This window comes from Rissa tridactyla, chromosome 15 (assembly GCF_028500815.1).
Source record: "Rissa tridactyla isolate bRisTri1 chromosome 15, bRisTri1.patW.cur.20221130, whole genome shotgun sequence".
NCBI classification, from domain to species: domain Eukaryota; kingdom Metazoa; phylum Chordata; class Aves; order Charadriiformes; family Laridae; genus Rissa; species Rissa tridactyla.
This window is the reverse complement of record NC_071480.1, coordinates 429878-440979: the sequence shown is the minus strand read 5'-3', so window position 1 is coordinate 440979 and position 11102 is coordinate 429878. Positions and strand designations below refer to the sequence as shown.

General features: G+C 56.1%; 1 non-coding gene across 1 annotated transcript; it reads right to left on the bottom strand.

Annotated features, from left to right (window-relative positions):
* Nucleotides 1-5078: 5078 nt before the first annotated feature.
* Nucleotides 5079-5160, bottom strand: TRNAS-GCU (transfer RNA serine (anticodon GCU)). The gene has a single exon. It is a non-coding gene; the product is annotated as a tRNA-Ser (tRNA).
* Between the last annotated feature and the right edge of the window lie 5942 nt (nt 5161-11102).

Sequence of the window (11102 nt, the reverse complement as noted above, 5' to 3'; positions counted from 1 at the left end):
TCCCCGACTGAAGACAACAGCTGAACTGCTGGGCTCGTTTTGCATGCCTGGAAAGCGTGTGCATCACTGAGGCGCAAGGGGAGCAGAGATCGGCCACCGAGCAGCCTGATCCACTCCAGCAATGGCCTCCGTGTCCCCATCCCTGAACACAACAGGGTTTCTCTCCAGACAGCAGGAGGACCTTGTTTGACCATCACCTTCCAATCACCCCGGGGATCTGAGTCTCCTCCATTCTCTGTCCCTCAGTGGAACAGCCATTCTGCAGAGGCTTGGCTGGGCTGGTCTCTGCGCAGCTCCATAGCCTGCAGGCACTGCTGTTGCTCAGGGTCGGCCTCAGCCCGTCAAAGAGAGACCCTTCTGAGTGGCCTTCACGCGTGCCCCACAGGCAAAGTCCTAGGTAAGCGGCGGCCACCTTCCCCAGGAGCGGCAGAATGCGCACAACACCTACTCGTGGCCTGAATCTGCTGGGAGGCTTCACCAGCAACTGGAATGAGACCTCAAACGAGCATTGGTCTGGGGAAGAAACGTAATTGCTATCAATAAAATCCCTTCAGTGCTACCCAGGATGAAAAGGGAGCCAAGCATTTCAGGCAAAGGAGGCATCATCAAAGAAGGTCTTTCATCTACCGTCAGGGCTTTGAGGAGCCAAGATTGCTGTTTCTCAACACGCTTCATGTTTGTGTCATTTTTCAGCTCCCCTGGGGCTCTGGGCCGCCGTTTAAAAGTGTGCCCAACTCCCAGCTCTTCTATCCTCTCCTTGTGCCTTCCTCTGCTCTGCGGAGTTGGTAAGTCTCAGTTCATTTTGCCTCTTGTCTCCTTGGTTGGCAGGACAGTTTTTGTGGAGAGGGCTGCATATATTGTGCCTCCCTTGTCCTCATGGAACGGTCTAGGGTGTGAAACAGGGCATTGGTAATGCAGCAACCGGAGGCAGCAGAGCGCCTCCATGGGGCCTCCATGCCTGGGAGTGGCAAGGCCAGCTGAGGTATAGGCTGCAAAAGATGTTGACTTGGACAGGGGCAGCTTCCCTGCGTTTGGACGCACCCTCTTGGGTCACCCTGCAATTACAAACCAATACAGCACCGCAGGCCCACCAAAATGCCCAGAAACCCCCTCTCTGCAGACACTGCAGGTCCATCAACTCTTGGGCCGTGCCATTGCTTCTGCCTTTGACAACGTTTACCGAGTGGGACCCTTGCATTTTGTGGGGCTATTGCAAGTAGCTCTGGCCAGGTTAGCCCAGGTCCCTGTGCCTGTCACATCCCAGGTGGGTGAGAGAAGATGTCTTCAGATACAGCAGGGTGTGACCAGGCAGCAGGGAGGCTCAGGTGGTGGAGAGGAGGGTGTGCATTGTGGAGTTTGGCCAAAATCAGAGGAGGGCACCATTGCGGGCCCTCCAGCTGGACACAGCTTTCTTGACTCGTGCCCCAACTCCAGTCTTTCTCCACTGAACTCCCAGCCGCTGCCCGTCGTAGGAGAAGCCGAGCCGGGCTCTGAAGGGGCCCAACAGCTAATGCCCTCTGCCCGCTCTTGCTCTTGCAGGGTCGCCTCCCTCCGTGAGACATGTCGTGCTACGGCCCGTGCCTGCCAGCTGCCTGCGGCCCCACCCCGCTTGCCAACAGCTGCAACGAGCCCTGCGTCACCCGGTGCGCTGACTCCAGCGTTGCGATCCAGCCCTCGCCAGTCGTGGTGACGCTGCCGGGCCCAATCCTCAGCTCCTTCCCTCAGAGCACAGCCGTGGGATCCACCGCGTCGGCTGCCGTGGGGAGCTCTCTCAGCGCTGGCAGTGTGCCCATCGCTTCTGGGGGCTCCCTGGCTCTGGGGGGCTTTGGGTGGTCCGGTCTGGGCCGTGGGCTCTGCGGGCCCCTGGCACGGGGCAATCTCTTATGCTGAAGCCCATGGACTGCCTGCCCATGGTCAAGCACCAGGAGCCTCGAGGAAAGCCCTGGAGCCAGCCCTGAGAGCGCGGCCATGCTCTGCCGAGGAGCCGAGCGCCCACGCCTCTGCCTGGAGGAAGGGCCCGGCGCTGGCCTTCCGTCTCTTCCCAAGGGAGCCTCTCTCTTTCCCCCTCTTGCTCTGCTTTACCTTGCGCTCCCCATGAAATACGTCCTCTTTCCTTCTGCAGCGACAGGCCTAGGTGATACGTGGTTGCCAGAGCCTTGAAGAGGAATCGGAAAGGAAGCATCCCTGGCGTGGGGACTTTCCTTCAGATGGCAGCACTTCTCTGAGCTTTGCTCAGCCTCCAAACTGCATTGCTTAAGCTCTCGTCTTTTCCATTTTCCTTTCATTGTCTCATTAAAGGCATTGGGCACCAGCTTTGCCAGAGAGTCGTCTTTCATTCTCCCCTCTTCTCCAATACCAACCACCTGAGTATCCAAAAGAGTTCCTCCCTCGGTAGAACTACAGGTTCCTCCTGAATATTCATAGAATCATAGAATCACCCCTATTGGAAGGGACCGCAAAAGAGCATTTGGTCCAGTGTTCCGTGGGCAAGGGAGCCTAGACGAGATTACCTAGCACCGTGCCCAATTGCATCTTGGACACCTCTAGCCATAGGGACTCTACCATATCCCTGGGGAGACTGACGCAGCGCATGATCGTTCTCACTCTAAAAAATGTCTTTCCTACGTAAAGGTAAATCCTCTCCCGGTTGCTCTTTGTTCTCTCCACACGGTTCTTTGTGAAGAACTTCTGTCCTCTTTGTAGTGGCTTTTCAGTCCTGGAAAACTGTGATGAGGGCAGGGGAAGAGCATCACAGGACAGCACGAGAGCTGTATGAAGTTTAACAAAGACATAACCAAAGGGCCTGGCACAGGCTAGGTTGTATGTGGCTGAGGAGCTGCCTTGCTGAAAGGTAACTGGGGGTCCTGGTGGACAACAGCCTGAACGTACATCAGCATTGCACCGCTGCAGGAGCAAAGGCAAATCAGATCCTGGTCTGCATCTGAAGGTCCATTACTACCAGAGGTAGAGAAATGATCACCCCATTCCACTCAGCGCTTGTCAGGCCACATGTGGAGAACTGTGTCCGGTTCTGGCCCCCACAATTTGAGAAAGACGCAGGCAGACTGGAGGAGGTCCAAAAGAGGGCCACAGAGATGATCAAAGGGCTGGAGAACCTGCCCTGTAAGGAAAGGCGGAGGGACTTCAGTGTTTTTGTTGTGAAGAGAAAGCTTGGGCAGGGAGGGCTCGTCACAGTTTTCCAGTGCAGCCTTTGGCGCTGTTTCCCACAGCATTCTCCTGGAGAAACTGGCTGCTCATGGCTTGGACGGGTCTACTCTTCACTGGGTAAAAGACCTGGCCGGACGGCTGGGCTCAAAGGGTTGTGGTGAATGGACTTACATCCAGTTGGTGGCCGGTCCACCACCACCACCACCACCACCAGAACACCAGCTGTGTTCCCCACGGCCCAGTATTGGGGCCTGTTTTGTATAATACCTTCATGGCTGATCTGGTAAACTGCTGTGATGAGTGCAGGGGAAGAGCATCACGGGACAGCACGAGACTCAGCATGGGATGTTTTGGGGGAGGAACTAGAGGTGGGGGAAGGCAAGGCTCGGGGTGGTACTGGCAGGAAAAAACATGAGAAAACTAGAGGGAGATGTCATAACGTGTTTGTCCCTCAAGAACTGGTTGCTGTTCAGGATGCTTGCCTGGCCATGGCCTGCTTCTGATCAGTGCATCCTGTCTGGTCTTTGTCTTAAGTTCTGTTCTGAACTATTTGCCCTGGGGAGGGGCTCCCTATTCTGGGTGCACGTGTGTGTATGGAAGTCTATGGGACAGCAACTGGAGTCACACCACAGGTCGACGTGGTTCCTGTCTCCTTGGTGACAGTCACTGGAGTGGGACCAGAGGTCATAGGGACTGTTTGTCTGGGGTGCCGGCACCTGGACAGACCAGGGCGAGTGGAAACAATGTGCCAGCTTGTGGAGTGTGAGAAAGCGAGTGTGTATAATTGCTGTCGAGTATCAAGCCAGATGATGCAGCGAGTGGAGCACGCCCAGGGGAGAGCAAGGTAGGGAGAGCATATCCCAAGGAAGAGATGTCCCAAGGAACTGTCCAGGGACTGGTAGAGGGAGGCGGGTGGCCAGAGAAGTAGAAGTGCAATTGTGTGTAAGAGCAGGGAGATCGTGTGGGCACGAAGAGGCTCCAGCCACCCCGCCGGATCGTCCCTGTCCCTCTGACCCCTGCCAAGTCGCTCCTGACCACCCGGGACAGCACATCCCTTTGTGGCATGGCTGGCTGCTGGCTACTCCTGCCTCCACACAGGTCTTCCCTGCAGATCCCCGCTTTGTCACAAAACTAGTTAAGGGCTTGGTGTGTCTGAAATATGAGGGGAGGCTGTGATAGCTGGGATTTTTCCCATACCTGGTGGAAGGGAATGAAGAGGGAGCACGACTCTTCTCTCTTGTACCAACTGGCAGCACAAGAAGCAATGGGCACAAATTCCATTTCACGAAATGGAAACACGAAATTCCATTTCAAGGCCAGAAACCCCTTGTTGAGCCTGCTGGAGCCGTTGGCTTGGACTACAGGATCTCAAGAGGTCCCTTCCAACTCCAACGATTCTGAGACTCTATGAACTGAGAAGGGCGATGTCTCCCATAAGAAAAGACGTTACTTGAAATGTTCTGTGGCAGAAAGTGGTTTACACGTATTTTGCTTTTTGTTCCTGTGGCTGCTTGAGCCTTACTGAAGTCAAGGTAGACAACATCCGCTGCTCTTCCCTTCTTCACCAAGCTAGTCACCTCACTGTAGGAGGCTACCAGCTTGGTGAAGCATGACTTCTCCTCTGTCAATCCATGCTTACTACTCCCAAGCCAGCCCAGCCCACCTTCCTCGCTACCCGTGTTGGGAAACTGCTTCCAGGAGGTTTTGCTCCATCATCTTCCCAGGGACTGAGGAGAGGCTGATTGGCCTGATCCCTCCCTTCTGGTTCCTCTTGCCTGTGTGGAGACAGAAGCAGTCAAGGTGCGTCCTGAGCCACTTCAAACACTTGCAAGTTCCATCCCAAAATAAAGGCTACTTTGAGGGTACACATCGAGATGCTGGCAACTGAGAGCAACATTGTTGGAGCTGGCCGACAAGGATGGGATTCGAACCCATGCGTGCAGAGCACAATGGATTAGCAGTCCATCGCCTTCACCACTCGGCCACCTCGTCAGCATGCTACTGTGGCTCCTGCCACTGCTCCCACTGCTCCTGAGTGATGCTGCTTCTCCACCTCCTGATGCTGCTTCTCCTGTTCCGGCTCCAGCTCCAGCTCCTGCTTCTGCTCCTGACGCCTACACCTTTGTGTACTGCTTGGCATCGGAGAGAAGGAGCCAGCCTCCAGCTTTTGCCTTTTGGGACTGGTCCACTCTCTCAACAGCTGGGCTGAGCTCCGGATACCTTTCGTAGAATCATAGAATGGTTTGGCTTGGAAGGGACCTTAAAGATCATCTCGTTACAACCCCTCTGCCATGGACAGGGACATGTCCCACAAGACCAGGTTGCTCAAAGCCCCGTCCAACCTGGCCTTGAACATCTCCCGGGATGGGCCATCCACAACTTCTTTGGGCAACCTGTCCTAGAGTCACACCACCCTCACAGTAAAGAGTTTCTTCCTAAAGTCTAATCTGAATCTACCCTCTGAAAAGAGGGTAGATTTAAACTGAAAAGTTTAAAACCATTACCCCTCGTCCTATCGCTACACTCCCTGATAAAACATCCCTCCCCATCTTGTGGGGCATGCTGCCTCATGTTGAGCTTCTCAACAACAACCAACACCCCCAAGTGCTCCTCAGGGCTGCTCTCAATCCATTCTCCGCCCAGCCTGTATTTGTGCTTAGGATTGCCGTGTGCAGGACCTTGTATGTGGCCTTGATGACTTCCACGAGGTTCAGGCGGGCCCAACTCTCAAGCCTGTCAAGGCCCCTCTGGTTGGCATCCCTTCACTGCACCACACAGCTTGGTGTCATCAGCAGCATTACTGAGGGTGCACTCAAACCCACTGTCCATGTTGCCAACAAAGACGTTAAACAGCACCAGTCTTCTACCGTTGTAGAAGGCCACCACATTTGTCAGGCACGATTTGCCCTTAGTGAAGCCACGTTGCCTGTCACCGATCACCTCCTCAATTCCATTTGCCTTAGCACGGTTTCCAGGGGGATCTGCCCCATGATCTTGCCGGCCACAGAGGTGAGACTGACGGGCCTGTAGTTCCCCGCGTCTTCCTTTTTTCCCCTTTTTAAAAATGGGGGTTATGTTTCCCCTTTTCCAGTCAGCAGGAACTTCACTGGACTGCCACGACTGCTCAAACATGATGGACAGTGGCTTGGCAACTTCGTCCACTAGTTGCCTCAGGACCCGCGGATGTATCTCATGAGGTCCCATGGACTTGTGCACCTTCAGGTTCTCACGTGGACTCAAACCCAGTCTTCTCCTTACAGCGGGTGGTTCCTCACTCTCCCAGCGCCTGCCCTTGCCTTCTGCGACTTGGGCAGTTTGGCTAGGGCACTGGCAAGTGAAGGCAAGAAAGTCGCTGATTACCTCAGCCTTGCCCATATCCTGGGTGACCAGGTCTCCTGTTTCCTTCCGGAGAGGGCCCACATTTTCCCTAGTCTTCCTTTTGTCACCGACATTCCTATAGAAGCCTTTCTTGTTGCCCTGGATGTCCCTGGCTGGCCAGGTTGAACTCTGTCTGGCCTTTAGCTTTCCTAACCTGATCCCTGGCTGCTCGGATGATTTCTCTGTTTTCCTCCCAGGCTACCTGTCCTTGCTGCCACCCTCTGTAGGCTTCCTTTTTCTGTTTGAGATTGTCCAGGAGCTCCTTGTTCATCCATGTAGGCCTCCCGATGTTTTTGCTCAACTTCCTCTTTGTTGGGATGCATCGCTGCTGAGCTTGGAGGAGGTGATCCTTGAATATTACCCAGCTTTCTGGGGCCCTTCTTCCCTCCGGGGCTTTATCCCACGGTACTCTACCAGGCAGATCCCTGAACAGGCCAAAGTCTGCTCTCACAAAGCCCGGGTTAGCGAGCTTACTGTGCACCCTCCTCGCTGCCCTAAGGATCTCCACCACCACCACCTCACGGCCACTGCAGCCAAGGCTGCCCTTGAGCTTCACATTCCCTCCCCACCAGCCCCTCCTTGTTGGTGAGAACAAGGTCCAGCATGGCACCTCTCCTTGTTGGCTCCTCCATCACTTGGAGAAGGAAAATATCATCAAGGCATTCCAGGAATCTCCTGGATTGCTTATGCCCTGCTGTGTTGTCCCCCCAACAGATATCGGGCTGGGTGAAGTTCCCCATGAGGACCAGGGCTAGTGAACGTGTCTACAGAGGGCCTTGGTCTGCCCGAATGGATGGCCTGGAGCAGACCCCCACTATAACATCACCCATAAGCTCTTGGTCGGCTCCTCATCCCTCCCCAGGTGGAGCTCCATGCAATCCAGCTGGTCATTGGCATAGCGGGGAACAACCCCTTCTCGTCTCCCCTCCCTGTCCTTCCTGAAGAGCCTGTATCCTTCCATTCCAACACACCACTCACAGAAGCCATCCCACCACGTCTCTGTGATGCCAATAAATTATAGCCCTGCAGGCGTGCTCGCGTCTCTAGCTCCTCTTGTTTGTTCCCCAGGCTGATATTTTGTGTATCAGCATGTTCCCCGTGCTGATGCTTTTGGATACTCAGGTGGTTGGTATTGGAGAAGAGGGGAGAATGAAAGACGACTCTCTGGCAAAGCTGGTGCCCAATGCCTTTAATGAGACAATCAAAGGAAAATGGAAAAGACGAGAGCTTAAGCAATGCAGTTTGGAGGCTGAGCAAAGCTCAGAGAAGTGCTGCCATCTGAAGGAAAGTCCCCACGCCAGGGATGCTTCCTTTCCGATTCCTCTTCAAGGCTCTGGCAACCACGTATCACCTAGGCCTATCGCTGCAGAAGGAAAGAGGACGTATTTCATGGGGAGCGCAAGGTAAAGCAGAGCAAGAGGGGGAAAGAGAGAGGCTCCCTTGGGAAGAGACGGAAGGCCAGCGCCGGGCCCTTCCTCCAGGCAGAGGCGTGGGCGCTTGGCTCCTCGGCAGAGCATGGCCGCGCTCTCAGGGCTGGCTCCAGGGCTTTCCTCGAGGCTCCTGGTGCTTGACCATGGGCAGGCAGTCCACGGGCTTCAGCATAAGAGATTGCCCCGTGCCAGGGGCCCGCAGAGCCCACGGCCCAGACCGGACCACCCAAAGCCCCCCAGAGCCAGGGAGCCCCCAGAAGCAATGGGCACACTGCCAGCGCTGAGAGAGCTCCCCACGGCAGCCGACGCGGTGGATCCCACGGCTGTGCTCTGAGGGAAGGAGCTGAGGATTGGGCCCGGCAGCGTCACCACGACTGGCGAGGGCTGGATCGCAACGCTGGAGTCAGCGCACCGGGTGACGCAGGGCTCGTTGCAGCTGTTGGCAAGTGGGGTGGGGCCGCAGGCAGCTGGCAGGCACGGGCCGTAGCACGACATGTCTCACGGAGGGAGGCGACCCTGCAAGAGCAAGAGCGGGCAGAGGGCATTAGCTGTCGGGCCCCTTCAGAGCCCGGCTCAGCTTCTCCTACAACGGGCAGCGCCTGGTTAGGGCCAGATCTCCCTGCAAATTTTCTTTATGTGCCAGGAGTGAGCAAGGCAGGGCGTTGCACCATGGAAGTCAGACGAAGCACCTGTTGAACCAGTTAGTTGGTACGGGTGGTCCAGCCTCAGACTTCAGCAGAGCCACTGCTATAGAAGAGCCCAACTGAGTCCCTCTCGGAAAGGAAAAAAGCCTTCCCTCTTCTCTCACCAACTCACCTCCCAGAAGAGGGGAGCCCAGTGTATTTTCAAGCCTGAACCACGTATCAGAAGGCAAGCGGTCCCCCTGACAGCAATCCTACCGGCAGGAAGAGGAGTGGAGTTCAGACTTACCAAGTTCACTGTGCAGAGCAAGGGAAGAGCTGTGGATGGAAGGGCCTGGAGTGGCACGGGCTTTTTATATGCTGATCCAGCGCCTCAGGAGGCCTGGAACACGCCTTCTTTGTGAAGCGCGTTAACAAACAGCAATTTGAGGCTTGCAAAGCACAGCCAACAGACGAAGAACTTGTCTCTCTCATCCGAGAGGTCTGGCTTGCATTTCCTACTGGGTTGAGAGCACAGTGATGCCTCACGTGCTGGCTCCTCAAAGCAACGGTCATCTGCGGTGCCATGCCAGTTCCCAGGAAAAGGTTTCAGTAGCTTCGGGCTTCAGGCCCTGTGTGTGGGTTGTGCCCATCCTTGGTGCGGAACGTGACTACCACTCTCAGTCAGGCCTGCATCTGCGGAGCACTCCTGATGAAGGCCACTCAAGCAGGTCTCCTGCTGAATGGCTGAGGCTGACCCTGAGAAACACAAGGCCCCGCAGGGCCGTGGAAGGGCTCAGTAATCAGCCCAGCCCCGGCTGGATGCCTGTCCGGCCAAGGGACACCAAAAAGGAAGGGACTCGGATCCCCGGAGCTGGTTGGAAGGCAAAGGCCAAAGAAGGACTCTCTGTGAGATGGAGAGAAGCGCCTCGGTGTCAAGGGATGGGGGCACCGGGACCGTTCCTAGAGGTGCAGGTAGCTCCGAGGTGGCCCCAAAACAAAGGTAAAAAGGGGAAGGGGAAAAAAAAAGGGTCTTGTTCTATGGAAATCTTTCAATTCTCATTCTTAAAGCGGGTAGTCAGCCCCAAGGGTGCAAGGTCAAAGTGGCGGAGGAGTAAACTCGTAGGCATTTGGCTGAGGGAGCTTTTCCCTTTTGGTTGCCTTGCCAGCCCTGGGAAAGACATGTCCTCTTGTGGCTACAGTTCAAAGCAGAAGGCATCCTGCAGAGCCTTCCTGCCCTCTGGTGTTACCACACGCCTGCTGAGGCAGGCGGATGCATGTGGCCTGCCTCAGCTTTGCTCAGGCACAGCAAATGCCTGGCTCCTCGTGCACCAGAGGAATGCCTCCACAGCCTTCCCACATCCATCAGCGGGGCAGGATGGCAGGCCAAGGAGGAGAGCAACCCAGCCACGCTACTCACTGCCTGCTGTAGCAGAGCTGTGAGGGGCTGTGTCTTGCTCCTGTCTGGTGGCAAAGGAGGCTACGTGAGGAGCAGGGTGTCTGTCCTGGCGTCTGCTCCTCTTTGCACCACCCCTCAGTTGCCAGAAGGGAGAGCAGAGAGGGAGGAGCAGCAAGGCTGGTACTCAACCTCTCTCCTTACCCACGGCGGCCTTTGGCATTTGCTGGTGCACATGAGTAGTTAGAGCGCTCATCCCTCATAGAGCACAGGCTGGGAACAGGGCAGCCATAGGGCAGGTCGTCCCATTTGGGGAGTTTCCCTTTGAGGCTGGTTCCTGCTGGCAGCTTCCCGCGCAGACATTGCTGTGGGCAACCCGTGCCTCTTCTGCGGAGCTGGGCCACGTCTCAAAGGGCCACATCTCGGGGCTTTGGGGGTTGGAAGACAGAGGCAGCCACTTCCCTGCCCTTCAGTTGAGGACACGCTGAGGGTCGAGGGCCTTGCAGGTTCCTCACAGAGCCTCAGAGCCTTTCAGGAGGGAGCATCACTGGCTGCTTTGTCGGTGAGTGCACTTCCAGTTCCACCTGGAAAAGAGGCATGGGTGGCTGCCTCCCACCCTGGCACCATACTGACGCCTGGGACCTGTTTCTGCCTATACGGAGCGAGCACGTTTCTGCTGTGAGCCGTGGCACTGGGTCGACCGTCCCGGCAGGATGGCACAACAGCCCCCAGAGCATGGCCCTGCTGGAAACGATGGCAGAAGTAGAGGCAGAGCCATCGATCCCTTGCAGGAGAAGACAACATCCCCCTTCCAAGACCCTTCCCGCAAACAGCACGGCCACCCGGGTGAAAGTGGGGCCCATCTTCCCAAGCAGCCTGGGCAGTCAGTGGCGGTTCTCAGTGCTGGTCACAGGCGGCTGGCCTTTGAGCTGCCCCAAACCTTTCCAGACCGGCAGTCTCCTCTGTGTCTCATAGGGCAGCACCAGTTGCTGCCGCCTATGTCCGGTGGTCTGTCACACCAGTCCATCAAAAAAGCAGGCTCCCCAGGACCTGCGCACATAGAGGTGGCAACCTTCCTCAATTTGGTCTGTGCTCCAGAAACGTCTGGGA